Here is a 16,008-nt window from a genome sequence, read left to right as displayed (position 1 = left end):
TAAACTACAATACTTAATGCTTTGTCACACAATTACCAGGAATTATTATTCAGTACTGTATTTTAAAGTTGTTTTTTTATTTTTTTACAGTAGTACTAAAATAAAATTGTTTTCAGTTTGCATGAGTGACAAATTATATTAAACACCATGGTTTTAAAAGAACGTCGTTAAAAAAAGTCTCATTTAGTCAAGAGAAAAAGATACAGTAATTTGTGTTTTATTATTTTCGTACCAGAACCGCCCGAGAAATCGTAGCAGAGAAGCAAATCATATATTTACCTCATACTTAATACTCATGTATCCTAGAAATCGTCATTAAACAAATCGTCATTAAACAATAGACTTAATGAAACATTTTACGTCAGAAAGTTCCCAGAAGTATCATAAGTATTACCTTTTTCCTCTCTCAGTTCAGGCCAATTGATTATCGTCATCAGGTTTAGTAAAAAAAAAAAAAAAAAAAAAAAAAAAAAAAAAAATTACCTCAGAAATTCTATCATTGACCCGCATCATTAACAAAAGCAAAATAACCTTTTTATTTTAATCGTGGATGTTGTACAGCTGTCTGTACGTCTTTAGTTTATATTTTTTTCATTCATTCACACAAATAAAGATAATTAGCGTTATTAAAAGGTTTTACTCACCTCTCAGTGAAGAAAGCTCTACCGCCTGTGAAGAAACGTTGAACACCTGCCTCGCGCTGTGGGTTGCGATGGCAGCTGATTGGTTGAGAGGGCAACCGCTGTTGCTGGGGCATTTCTTCGTCGACCGCGCTTTTTCTACTTTTAGTAGTTAAAAATTTCAAACAGCCTTTTGCCAGCGATAGCATAATGCATATTTATGTATTTATTTATTTATTTATTTATGTTGTATTGTGTTGTGCAGGGGAGTTTTCCCTTCTCGTCGGGTCAGGCAGCATCCTCTGGCTGCTGGGCGACGTAGAGAGGGAGACATGAGAAGAGCAAAGGATTAAATATAAACACTTTCCGCCGGGTCAGACAGCATCCTCCGACTGCTGGGTGACGTAAAAGTGAGAGAGAGAGCAAAGTTTAGACATATAACATACAACAAACTGACTCTCGCTCCCGACGGGTCAGGCAGCATCCTCTGGCTGCTGGGCGTTTAGTGGAGCAAGAGACAGGAAGGGGACGAACAGGACAAAAGGACAGATCCTTCGCAACTCAGTGCAGCATCCTCAGGCAGCTAAGCTGGCAGCTGGGCGGCGTGTAGAGCTTAGGAAAAAGTGTCTCGTGTCCGTTTAGGAGAGACGAAAACAGAGAACCCCCCCCCCCCCCTCGGTCGGGGCCCGCTCGGCAGGTGGAGGCACGGCCTACTGCATGAGGGGGCTGAAATGGTCCTGGACCTGAAATAGAAGAGAGGAGATGGGACAGCAAGGTTGAGGCCTGGAAGGCTTAGCGCATAAGCAGCAGAAGAATAGGATGTGGCAGGGGGTCCCCTCAGGCCGGCGAGGAACAGCCGGGCGGCAGTGGTTGAGACGAGAGGCCGACCCGGACAGCCGGGGGAGTGAGACTCACTTCCCCCCCTGAGGGAGCCCTGTGCGGACAGTGCGATATGGAAAGGAGCAGAGGTGGGGAGGAGGAGGAACAAAAAAGAGGTATGACACAGGCCCGGTTTTTGGGATGGAACCGCATAACAGTCTCGCGTTTTGATTGGTCCATGTCTGTCACATGAATATGTCGTCACACGAGTGGAAAAGCGTGCAGGCATTTTTAACATTGTGATCAGATAGAGTGATCTGCTTTCCACAACCTTACCATTAAAATATAATGTGGTATTACACTGTACTGATATTACAAACTATGAGGAATTACTTTATATAAATTATCATGTTATGCACGAATGTAAGAATTGGCTTTCTGTGGTGGTGTACTTTTTTCTTTCAAGTAGCATATATCGATAATCGTTTTTGCGATATATTTTAATATAAAACATATACGCTATTGCAGTTTTGTTACAGAATACATTAGTTTATCTCTAATGTAATCACAGTTTTACATATAGACTGCCCCTGTTTTCATTTACGTCGCAAATTCTGGGCTGCTTTGCTTTTCAGATAATGTCCCAAATTCTGGGCCGATTTGGTTTGCAGATAACATCCCAAATTCTGGGCCGCTTTGGTTTTTAGATAACGTCCCAAATTCTGGGCCGCTTTGGTTTTTAGATAACGTCCCAAATTCTGGGCCGCTTTGATAACATCCCAATTTCTGGGCTGCTCTGGTTTTCAGATAACGTTCCGAATTCTGCATTTTCGAATTCAGGCCAGTTTTTGAGCTATTCTGCTTAGCTGACAGCCGAGTTTCTAAGTCATGCATGCACAGTTTACCATAAACTGGACCGTTAACTCATTTAAGAGTACATGAATCAAAGTTAATGTATTTTTTACTCTCCTCAGAAAACATTTAGGAACATGGTATACCAAAAAAAAAAAAAAAGGTCATCTCATTTGCTTATGTAATGTCCATCAATATATAGTGAGGCATAGGGGTTTATCAGAACTTCTGGGTTTAAGAGACCAGTGACCTTCAACAACTTCAAATAAATCCTATTGTATTGTATTAGTCAGCATTTCCCTTATCTATTCCTGATCATTTATACTGTAGGTCAGGGGTTTTCAACCTTTTTTTGAAACTGTAGCCCTTCTATCTGGAGGTTTCAGCTCGAGTACCCCTTTACAATTTTCGCTCAACTGAACGGTACCTCAGTTACAATAAAATGGAGAATAATCTGATGACCCCCCCCCCTGTTTATTTAATAAGTCTGGGTGACAAACTGCTGGTTTAGGACAGAACAACAAACAGTAAGCTTAATTCTTAAAACTTTTAACTACAAGTATTTGGATGCACAGAATTAAAAAGACAAGTATTAGGTTAGGAGCACACCTATTTTTTGTAACTTTGACGGCCTTTTGTAAAAGTTTGAAGACCTTTTGATACCCAGCATACACTGCAATACCCAGCAAAGTTATACACTGATATTCTGATAGCACAGCAATTCAAATGAAGTTTGTAATTGGTTGTGTTCCTCAAATACACAATAAAAAGTTATATTTATAGGGTATACAGTTATACAGCGATACAGTGGTTTCGGACATCTAAGAACAGGTACTGCGAGCATCTGGATTCATACTCAGAGGTACTCTGTAGCCTCCTGGGACATTCACAGCTTGTTTGACACCCTCTTGTAGTTGCCCGTTTCTGCATATAAAGCAAAATGCTGTTTGTCAATCTCTCTTTTTTCTTATAAATCAGTCTTTGCAAGAATCATTCCAAAAACACTTGAATCAGTTAGGCACTACAGGCCTTTAAATTGCAGTACCAATTTGCAAGTTGCTAAGTGGTTGCGTTCCTCAAATTTGCAGTGCAAAGTGATATCTTAAAGAATAGGGTATGTAGTGCTTTTTTTCGCCTCCCCTTGCTTTTGGTGCAAAACTGTGCTCTGATACACTCAGGCTGATACTGTGATCACAAAACACTTGGAATGGACTTAAATTGGTGCTTCTGTACTCTTTTTAGATGCACAACAATCTTAGCTAAAGAAAATGGGTTCCTTCGAGTTCGTAAGACCCACGACCGCCATTAGCTGAGCCTTACCCCGATGGTGTTTTTATAATGGGATTTGCCATAGGGAAGGGGGTGGTCTCTTATCGTACCCGTATCTCCACGACCCCTGGGCCAACAAACTCAGAAGGACATTCTTTGCATACACAAGAGTCTTAGCTAAAGAAAGACATCAGCCACGGGTTCAAACGCCACCCCACCGCCAGATGGTGGCCGTTGCCCCAAAGGGGTTTTATAATGGGATTTCCCATAGGCATTTTTCAGGGTGCTGTATCTTGGGTTCCGGGGGTCCCCAAGACTTGAAAATCGGTATGGAGGTCCACCTCGGGGCCCCTGTCGATCCCTCCAAGCAACGTGTCCCCAGCTAGAAAGGACACCAGTTTAGACTTTTTTTGCCAACCTGGAGCTCAAAAGCTATTGGAAATGCAACCTTGACATTCCATCATGCTGAAAATGTGAAAATTTGTTGAAAATGTAGCATTTGAAAACGGGTGGCTCCCTGTGAAAGAGGGCCCCCAGACATGACCCTAGGAAGTTCAACCCGGTTTCTAGGCCCCGGGGTCATGGAGATATGACCCCGAAAAGGGTAGTTTTTGGACATTTTTGACAGGGCGTATCTCGGGTTCTGTGGGGGTTAGGAACTTGATATTTTTTTTTGCGTTGGGGCCCCATGGGGCCCCGCACAAGGAGTCACTATTTTTATGGTTCAAATGCCAGGACGGCTTGGCAAAGTGAATTTTTTCGTCATGACATGAGTTTTTGGGTGAACCACCACACCTTTTTAGGGGGTGGTTTGGGGTGCTCCCCTGAGTCTATATCACTTTGAATGGTGGTTCTACGTGCTCGGGTTCGAGAGATATGCCTGAAAATGTGTTTTATAACACTGCCATAGACATGAATGGGGCTGAATACCCGAAAATATATTTTGCAAAGAATTGCTAAGGTGGGTGTATGCGTGCAGGGGTTGTATGGTGGGTGTATGCGTGCAGGGGTTGCATAGTGGTGTGTGCGTGCAGGGGTTGCATGGTGGGTGTATGCATGCGGGGGTTGCATGGTGGGTGTATGCGTGCAGGGGTTGCATGGTGGTGTGTGCGTGCAGGGGTTGCATGGTGGGTGTATGCGTGCAGGGGTTGTATGGTGGGTGTATGCGTGCAGGGGTTGCATAGTGGTGTGTGCGTGCAGGGGTTGCATGGTGGGTGTATGCATGCAGGGGTTGCATGGTGGGTGCATGCGTGCAGGGGTTGCATGGTGGTGTGTGCGTGCAGGGGTTGCATGGTGGGTGTATGCGTGCAGGGGTTGTATGGTGGGTGTATGCGTGCAGGGGTTGCATGGTGGTGTGTGCGTGCAGGGGTTGCATGGTGGGTGTATGCATGCAGGGGTTGCATGGTGGGTGTATGCGTGCAGGGGTTGCATGGTGGTGTGTGCGTGCAGGGGTTGCATGGTGGGTGTATGCGTGCAGGGGTTGCATGGTTGGTGTATGCATGCAGGGGTTGCATGGTGGTACACGTGTGTGGAGGGGAATTGGAGTTCAGGTTTTGCGCACAAGAGGGGCGGGGAAAAGACTGGGAAGGGTAGGGTAAAAGAAAAATTACTACAAGCATTTATTTTCACTTTCGACTCCCAGTCTCCTTACCATCACTTTATGATTTTATTTTGTGATTATTTAATTATTGTCAAAATAAACGGCCTTCATCTACTCACAGTTGCAGTCTCATTTCTGTCCAAAAAGAACCTGAAACACTACAATATATTGATGGACGTTACATAAGAAAATGAGATGTCCTTTTTTCGGAATACCATGTTCCTTCCCAAAAATGTGTTTTAATATTAGCCTTTAATAAAGGAAAACGGCTGCTTTAATTAATTTTCATGTATCTATTTCAGTGCAATGTAGTTTCTTCATGTAATAAGAAATACGTTTAACATTTACATTTTTGTTTTTTTCATTAAAAAAAAAAAAAAAAAAAAAGATTTCTGGGGAGAGTAAAAAATACATGAACTTTGATTAATGTACTAAGGGTTACTCTCAAATAAATTCACGATCCAGTTTATGGTAAACTGTGCATGCATGACTTAGAAACTCGGCTGTCAGCTGATTCCCCAAAACTGGGCTGAATTCGGAAATGCAAAGCGGCCCAGAATTTGGGACGTTATCTAAAAACCAAGGCTGCCCAGAATTTGGGACGTTATCTAAAAACCAAAGCGGCCCAGAATTTGGGACGTTATCTAAAAACCAAGGCGGCCCAGAATTTGGGACGTTATCTAAAAACCAAGGCGGCCCAGAATTTGGGACATTATCTGAAAAGCAAAGCGGCCCAGAATTTGGGACGTAAATGAAAACAGGGGCAGTCTATATGTAAAACTGTGATTACATTAGAGATAAACTAATGTATCCTGTAACAAAGCTGCAATAGCGTATATGTTTTATATTAAAATATATCGCAAAAACGATTATCGATATATGCTACTTGAAAGAAAAAAGTACATCACCACAGAAAGCCAATTCCTACATTCGTGCACAACATGATAATTTATATAAAGTAATTCCTCATAGTTTGTAATATCAGTACAGTGTAATACCACATTATATTTTAATGGTAAGGTTGTGGAAAGCAGATCACTCTATCTGATCACAATGTTAAAATGCCTGCACGCTTTTCCACTTGTGTGACGACATATTCATGTGACAGACATGGACCAATCAAAACGCGAGACTGTTATGCGGTTCCATCCCAAAAACCGGGCCTGTGTCATACCTCCCGCCGTGACTCAGAAAAGGGCTGGCGCTGCACTATGCGAATGGAGGGGGGTGCATAGAAAGGAGGGGCCGACCAACAGCAGGAGAGAGAAAGAAAGAAAGATTCTCTTTGTGTGTCTCTGGGGTTTAGGGGGTGCAATATGTTTGGGCTTTTGATTAATAATTAGCCATACTGATAGCGTTTTGCTTAACTAGAGTCTATTTAGGATTAATATTGCTTTTATATTGCGACTCGATCATTTTATATGAATAAAGGTCATTTTAGATTGTATATCGTATATTTTATTTTATTATCGTATAATAATTGTTGAATGTATTATTCATGTACACGGCCGGGATTTTGTAATATTTATACACAACCAATTCATATGACTAAAAGGCAAATTACAGTTTGTAATGGCGTACGCGACTTTAGTGTTCACTTTATTGAAATATACGATGTGCTTATTAATACATGAATTAATGATGGCTGGAATTCAATAACTGCAATATTTCTTTATTCTGTTATTATATTTATATGTTATCTATCTATCTAGTTATTTGTCTGTCTGTCTGTCTGTCTGTCTGTCTGTGTCTATCTGTCTGTCCCCAAAGTGTCCCAAAATATATTGTAGATATGATGTAGGTATATTGTGTATAAATCACACAGGGATAGGACAGAATCCCTGCTATACTTTTATTATTATTATTATTTATTTCTCAGCAGACGCCCTTATCCAGGGCGACTTACAATCGTAAGCAAATACATTTCAAGTATCACAGTACAAGTAATAATACAATTAAGAGCAAGATAAATACAATGACTTTGGTTCAAGCAAGTACAAGTGTGACAAAATACAATTCAATAATACAACAGATAACAGTGTCAGTGATAGTTACATCAGGATATGATTAAATACAAAATACTACAGATTAAACACTTGGCAGATTACAGTACTCTGAAGTATAGGATTAAATGCAGTAAAATAGGGGGCAGATAAGAGCAAGTAAAGCACATTTAAAGGGGAAAAACAGAGGAGTTCTACAGGTGCTGTCTGAATAGGTGAGTCTTAAGGAGGCGCCGGAAAATGGTCAGGGACTGGGCAGTCCTGACATCTGTAGGAAGGTCATTCCACCACTGCGGAGCGGTCCGTGCAGTTGTGTTTGTGTTCTGTAATCCCCGCTGTCTATGTTTACGTGTGTTTATTCCCTCCCGCTGTATTCCTCAGCTGCTTTGTTTACCTTTAGTGTATGTGTTCCTATGATAATGTAACCTGTCTGTTTGTCTTCCCTGGTCTGTTAAGATTGTTTTTTATTAGTCTGTCCCCATTGATCCTAGTGTGTGGATGAGGGCCAATGGGATATGTGCCTGAGCCCTGATACCCTATTTGCATAAGGGGGATGCTACTAATGTTATAAGAAGGCGCTGCGACACCATCTTGTTGTTGTATGGAGTAAAGTGGTTGAATGCAGAGAAGCAGACAGAGCAGTGGACTCTGGTGGGTGCGAGCTAGCGTCCGAAAATAAAAGCATTGAACCAAGAACCAAGCGTGTCTCCTGTTTTCTGCCTCCTGTTGAAACGCTACAGTCAGAGCGGGATTTGAGATGGAACCCCCGAGCATCAAGCAGGAGAGGTTAAAAGATGGAGAGATGTACCATGAGCTGGAGCGGCTGCTCCAGTGCAAGAAGGAGCTCGGCCTGATGGAGGAACAGGCCAGGTTCAGTGAGGAGAGACGAGTCACCAAAAAAGACGGTGGTCACCAGCTGTAGAGCACATGGGGCCCAGCTGGTGGTACAGCAGGACGGCAGAGCGCAAAGTTGCCCAGCTTTGATGGCACCACGAACTGAGAGGCCTTCCATGCTCAACTAACTGTGCTGGGTAAGCTGTGCAAGTGGAGCGAGGGCGACAAGGCACAGCAACTGACGGTGGCACTGAGAGGGGGTGCCCAGATGGTGCTGTTGAACCTGGTCAAGGAAGAGATGGGCAGCTACCATAACCTGGGTGAGACCGCCTTCGACCAGGAGGTCTGGGTCCAGGATCAGTGCATCCTGGGGCTCAACTTCCTTCAACGGACGACAGGGACAGTGACCGGGGCTGGGCCGTCTCTCCTCCTAGATGACCATTACCATCCCCAGCGCAACAGTCACTGCAGGAACCCTGGTAAATGCCAGCCCTTTCAAGGGCTCCTGCAATGGGCGCGATCCGAGAGCAGAACACAGAGGGGTGAAAGAAGGAGTTTGAGCACCTCTTTGCAGTCAGACCGGAGGATGGGGGACGGACTGGGATGGTCCAACACCAGATCGACACTGGCCGATCCCCACCCAGTCGGGAACCACCCCACCGGCTGCCCCTGTTCCGACACAAGGTGGCTGCGGGGATTATCCAGGAGATGCGGGGGGGGGGGGGCTGGGGTGATTTAGCAGTGTGGAGTATAGGGCAGCAGTGTGAAGTAGTGGCTAGGGCTCTGGACTCTTGACTGGAGGGTTGTGGGTTCAATCCCCAGTGGGGGACACTGCTGCTGTACCCTTGAGCAAGGTACTTTACCTAGATTGCTCCAGTAAAAACCCAACTGTATAAATGGGTAATTGTATGTAAAAAAAAATAATGTAGCGTCTGCTGAGAAATAAATAATAATAATAATAATAATAATAATAATAATAATAATAATAATAATTTAGCAGAATGCAGAGAAGCGGACAGAGCAGTGGACTCTGGTAGGTGTGAGATAGCGTCTGGAAATAAAAGCATCGAACCAAGAACCAAGCGTGCCTCTCCTGTTTTCTGCCTCCTGTTGAAACACTACAATACTGTCAATAGGGTCTACTGTGGTGAAGATAATTAAATTGTTTTCAAGGGAAGGGAAGTTGAGAGTTGGAAATCTGCATTAAAGTGTGTTCTCCAGAGTCAGCACATTTGAAACTGCTCTCTGTGAAACACCATGCAGAAGCACCTGCCAACTAAGCGCCTATCCGCCTCTAGCAGGCTGTCAGATAAGCCTGCTCATTGTGACTAAAAATGACTTTTTTATATCCCAAGAATCCCAAATCAGGGGGAAACCTGGAACAGCCATTATCTACAGTGCATGCTACAGCTTAGTCGCTCCCAGTAGCAGCTGGTGGCTGTAGTGTTCCACTATGTGTGAGTTTGCTTTGTTTGACAAAAGATGTGTCCCCTAGTTGTTCAATAAATTATATTATTACCCAAGTAGTATCTATAAAATAAACAGCAGATACTGCATGGTTCATTATGGAATAATACTATCACTCAAGACTAGCCTAATATCACACAAGTGGCAAAGGCAAAGTTACTATCTAATACTAAACATAGTACAATACAAAATGTGAAAAAGAAGTACAAATATTATTAGAATACACTTTATAACAAGAACAGTTTCATTAAGAAATATTGATTACGATATCACAATGGTAATCCACTTTTGCAGATAACATTATTTATGTTTAAGACTGTGCATACTGTATAAAAAGAACGTTCTGGTGTGTTAGAAACTGAATTATGTCTCCGCCTAGTGGACATTACAATATTTAATCTCATTTTATTGTTGGGGAAAATAAATATAATTTTCACTTTTAATTGGGCTTAGTGTGTTGAAAGAAAAGGTTTCAGAAATGAATTTACAGTGTTTTAATACTATGGTGGTTTGCTTTCTAACATAATACATGTCAGTGACTTTGATAGAGGCCTGAGAACAAGTATTTAACTGGCAGGCAATTATATTCCAAAGACTGCACAAGTTTATGTTTCATAAGGAAGTCTCAGAAATGATGAGTCATTTTGGGGCTCCTGAGTGGCGCATCTGATAAAGGCGCTCCGTGTGGAGTGCAGGATGCGCCCTATAGCCTGGACGTCGCCGATTCGAGTCCAGGCTATTCCACTGCCGACCGTGGACAGGAGCTCCCAGGGGGCGACGCACAATTAACAGAGCACCGCCCGGGGGGGGGGCTTGGGTCTGGCCGGGCGCCTGCGGGCTTGCCAGTAAGCTCCCCAGAGCCGCATTGTCCTCTGACGCTGTAGTTCTGAGGTGGCTGCATGGTGGGCCTGCAGTGTGTAAAAGAAGCGGTCGGCTGATGGCACACGCTTCGGAGAACAGCGTGTGTTCGTCTTCGCCGCTCCCGAGTCAGCGCGGTGGAGATAGCGGTGGGCTGAGCCTAGAAATAATTGGCTATTCCAAATTGGGGAGAAAAAAATAAAAACAATTGGTGACTACTAAACTGAAAAAAAAAAAAAATGATGAGTCATTCAGGACCAGCAGATTTTCACCGCCAGCTTTCCTCAAGAACTTCAACTAATCATTGTGGATGGTCCAATGTCATCCTGGCTGTCCCTTATTGATTCTATGATGGCTGTTGTTTCTAAGTATTAATGAAGTATTACAATCTGTAATTCATATTCATATTCTGTAATTCATATTCACGATTGCTCTCCAGGTGCCTGTGAAGAAGATTTGTTGATGCCCTACACTTTCCCAGCTACCCGTCCATTTCAATGGAATACCTACCCATTGATCATGGTATGGTGCTTTGCATAATGAACTTAGAATTATAAATGTAGTATTGTAATATGAGATGCCTCTATTGTGATGTCACTCACTGAAATACTTAAAGAATCTTTTCATAACGGGAAAAGTAGACGCCGTTGTAATCTGTAGCTGTAATCAAAATAAAAAAATAAAAACTTTAGGGAGATCTGCAGTCTATATGGTGTGGCCTTGGCAGAAATGAGTAATACTTTAGACCTACTGCATAATTTTTCAATACTCAATTCACTGGAGACAGAAACCTGGCATGGGTGGAGGCTCCTTACATTTTGGTACTCTGCAATTAGTTGCATCCGTTTTGAAAGCTATGAAAGAAAAGATGTGCCACATTAGCACTGTTTATGAAGTGGAATTGTATGTTGGGAAAATGTGTAGTAAAAAAAAAAAAGGGGTGTTCCTCTGTATCAAATTAAGTCTACTCATGAATAAGACGAAACGCGTTGAGATTTTGTTTGTGCTTTTTTGTTTTCTAAAAAATATTTGAAGAGAAAAGCTAAAATAAAAAATAAGAATAATGGGAACAATCTGTTAAAATTGGTTAAAAATATAAACGGCCCATAGAAGGGATCTTTGATACAATATGTGCCCAGAACTGAATACCGTCTCCCTCACAAGTATCAAAATCGGCACCCAGGTCTCAGATCTTTTTGCACGTTGTGCACCCTGTTTATACAAACCAAAACTAAGTACTCAATCTTAAACCATTAATGAGAACACTCCTCTCTATATTAAGGCTGCTACTTTTACATTTTCTTTTGTAAAGGTGCATATAACCTGTGGTAAACTCAACAGCACCATTTAAACGATGTCTGGGGCCATGTAAAGAAAAAAAAAATACTGGTATAATAAATGAATATCAGAAAAAACAATACCTTTCAATTGGTCATTTAAGATCATTTCACATTTACACATTACACACTTTTCTATTAAGGTAGAAAAGTAAACACATAAGAAAAATATATTTGCACACACATGTGCTTCTGTGTTGGGAGTACAGAGCATTCAAAAACCTCATGGCTAATTAACATAAAGCTCAATCTTAAAGAGTAACTGTATTCCGAAAAAATATGTCCCCACTTGTTGCTACAACTGTTTAAATAAGGTACCTCTAATTTTTGTTTTCATTGTTAACATCCTGACAACTTTTTACACTTATAACTTTAAAATCTGTTTCAAAGCTCTTTTAAAAATGGTCGCTCTAGTGCACTGGGGTTTGAGATCTGTCCTCTAAATCACTGCAGGAAGAGCGCTGGCTTTTCTGTTCCGTACCACATCATGGATCGTTATTGCTGTATAACCTGTATGACAATGTGGTTAGTGATCCTAATTCACCATCAGTGCACTAGAATATATATATATATATATATATATATATATATATATATATATATTGTAATGACTTGGTAAGAATGGAAGTGTGAAACAGGCGTTCTTCAAAAGCAGCAATCACTTTTATTTTGCATTAAAGAACAGGCTACATACTTCTTAGCAAGACAGGTTACTTCTCCAACTCTCCACTCCTGTCTAGCATGCAAGCTGCCTCTTACAGCCCACAACCCGTACAACATTGTAGGTTAACCACGACCAATCAGTGGCCACTATCAGCCCCACTCCCCCTGGCTCCTGCAAGGTACATATAATGATCCTGCAAGGTTGCACCAATAATCCAGTATAGGAGAACAGTGTCTGCAGCAGGGTAAGCGTTCCTACGCATGGGAAGCACGCTCGCAGACCATGCAACTTTGCTCTGCAAAGCACTTCAAGCACAGACGCATGCACAAAGTCCCAGTGACAGCCTTTTGCTACAATATATATTATTAGTGATTGTATTAGAGGCTCATATATCATCATTTGATCCTCGACTACCTTTTTTCTATACGGTCTCCTTTTCCAAACATAGATGAAAAAATTATGATTTTAAAATGTTGACTGCATCAGGATACACAACATAAAAGCTTGGCTGTTGAATAATTAACTGGAATGTCATTGAGTAAAACAGAAATATACTGGGGAAAAGAAATACAGACGTTTCAGCAGTTTAATATTAGTTAATGTTTTTTATTAACATTTATTATCAGTAAACTAAAGGGAGATATTAACACTGTTGTAGAACAATCTTTTCTGAATTTGCTGTGGGACAAATTAATAAATGAAGTATTTCTCCACTGCAGTGTCAGCAAATGTTATTACTGTATTTATATAAACCTTTATAGAAACAAAATAAAAATATTTTCAGTAGAATAAGATTTTGTTTAACAAATCTAAAACACAATGATAATACCAGTATTTGATGTTTATTCAGTTCAAATACCTTACACAAAGGATGCAAAAAAAATGCACACCATTTCATCAAAAAACAAGTTCTGTTATATTATACAGCAGAGAAAATGCCTTGAAAAGGGCTCATCTCAGCCAGTTAAAGTATGTTCTGGGTTTCACAGTTTAACCTTGTGAGGAGAGTGACACTGGTAATATATAAGTGCTTGTGCCGTAATACTTTCCTAAAATAATAATTCACTTTGAGAGACTTTGACTATAGTTCAGATTGCCATCACATTATAAAACAGCAATACAAAAATGAACGCCTAAATATTAGAAATGTTCTTGTTAACTCTCCCTATTGTGCAATAATACGTACATAAAAAATCCAATCAAATATCATAATATACAAATACAGAATACAAATATGTTCTAAATGTTTTATATGTATGTGTTTAGTCTTTGACCAGGTAATCAACCTGGCAACACCTGAGAAAATAAAGGCAGCTTGTATTGGTTGCCAACAGGCCCTTATACATTGATTCGAGTGCAAAAGACAACCCATTCTTCACAAAAATAATTTATTTTAACACATTTTTCCATTATTCTTATTTTTTATTATAGCTTTTCTCTTCACATTTTTTAGTAAACAAAAAAAGCACAAACAAAATCTCAACGTGTTTCGACAGAGTCTTAATCATGAGTAAACTTAATTTGATACAGAGGAACACCCCTTTTTTTTTACACTCAATTCTCCACAGGCGATTAATCACCTTTACGTCACAAACCTTCAATTGACAATCAGAACAATCAAAAACAACTGAAATTAATAAGTAATTAGGTACAGAAATGACAACAGAAGGCAGAAGACCATACTTTTTTATAATATTTTAAACACTCAATCTGTAAGTTTCATACCACTAAATATTCTTTTACTAAGTTACTTTTTTCTTTTTACTCTGCAACTTGAATAATGAACAGAGGTATATACTGTATACATACAAACATACATTCTACAAAAAATACCCATATTTAAAGTCTTCATTAAGGCCATGTGGTGGAACAGAATTAAAAAAAATATCACAAAAGTTTCCCTTCTCAAGAGTTGTTTGTCAACTGAGCCATCTCTTAAAAGGTGATTAATCACCTGTGGAAAATAAAAAAGGGGTGTTCCTCTGTATCAAATTAAGTCTACTCATGAATAAGACGAAACGCGTTGAGATTTTGTTTGTGCTTTTTTGTTTTCTAAAAAATATTTGAAGAGAAAAGCTAAAATAAAAAATAAGAATAATGGGAACAATCTGTTAAAATTGGTTAAAATTCAGCGCAATAGACAATGCAGCCATGCTCCAGTAACAAAAGCTATCCCTACTATCAACACATTAATATCCATAATTCTATTTATTTAACAGTTGGTATTTAAAAACTTTAGACACGTAGTTGTTACATGTCTTGCATCCCTAAAAAATTAAAAAATAAACATTTTTAAAATCATTACTGAATTCAACATTTTACCAGCATTGAAAAATCTATATGTAGCGATCAATTATATATATATATATACACACACACACACACACACACACAGTATATATAGCACTGTATTCATCTTTTTTTTTTTTTCAAGCTTCAGTAAAAAAACGTTTGTGTTTTTGCTTTCGTCACTTAGTTTAGGTTTATCAGAGGTACATGAATTAAAACTGTACCTCTAAACCTAAGTGAATTCATGCAAATCATGAAGGATTGCCATACAATTTAACATAATTAAACAAAGCAACGTCTTTCTCTTAACTTAGCAATAACTGAACTATGCAATTTACAGGAATATAAACAAACAACCAATGCATAAAAAATAAGTTTATTTCAGAGATAGTCTTGTTTAGATAATCTGGAATCTGGTTGCCGGTCTGAAAAATAACTGGAATCTCTGTACTTGTTCAGATTAGCCTGGCCTAAATTAATCACATTTCAAGACATTAATTTTCAAGATCTCTAATGAGTTTTTGTTTTCTTGGGAAACTACAAAATAATTAATTTACTAAATTGATCTGAGTGGAATGGAACTGCTGATTGAAGAAATTCAGAGACTGACAGATGACAGTTATAGTAAAAGGCTGTTTTATGAGATAAGAAACAGGTTTGCCCTTTGTGCCAATTGTGCTGCACTGTGTGTTGGTTTTGTGATGTGGAAGCAGAGGGCTTAGGACCACCATACTCCTTTCATGTGTAACTAAAACTGGATTTGAAGTCAAGCATTCAGAGATGTAGTGTGTGTGTATTACCAACACACCTATTTCCATTAATATTCTGCATTTTGACAGGTTAGGTAAACTTAATTTGTTGACTCTAAAACAAGTATGTCGGTACATCACGCGCCATTACAAAATAAGAGCCGAACTGTACATGTAAAAATGTAAGTCTGACATACCTATATACTCAACAACAGACAAAGGATAACAGTTAGATGTATGTGTGACATACACAGTATGTAAGCCCCACTATATTCCACAGCAGGGAATAATAAGGCAAACTAATTAGTTTAAATAGTATCAGTGATGTGTAATTTTTCAATAACGTCAGGACGTGTGATGCAAGGTAACTGCAGTCTGTATTACTTCTTCGTCTTCGCTGACAGCAGTGTCCAGGTCCTTGTCTTTGCGCTCCACTTGTTGTTCTTTCACAAACTCCTCCTGTATCCTCTCCAGCTCCTGCAGCTCGGCTGTCAGCCTCTCCATGTGAAACTCTCGTCTGTTCTTCAGCAGCTTCATAGGGAAGGGGTTCATATCATTAAACGCTATGGTCATTAGTTTCCTAAAGACAGAAGATACAGAGAAAACAAAATGCCACTGATGAAACAACTGCAAAGTTAAAAGGACCT

This window comes from Acipenser ruthenus, chromosome 2 (assembly GCF_902713425.1).
Source record: "Acipenser ruthenus chromosome 2, fAciRut3.2 maternal haplotype, whole genome shotgun sequence".
Classification (NCBI taxonomy): domain Eukaryota; kingdom Metazoa; phylum Chordata; class Actinopteri; order Acipenseriformes; family Acipenseridae; genus Acipenser; species Acipenser ruthenus.
The sequence above is the reverse complement of the archived record's forward strand: the minus strand, read 5'-3'. Positions refer to the sequence as shown.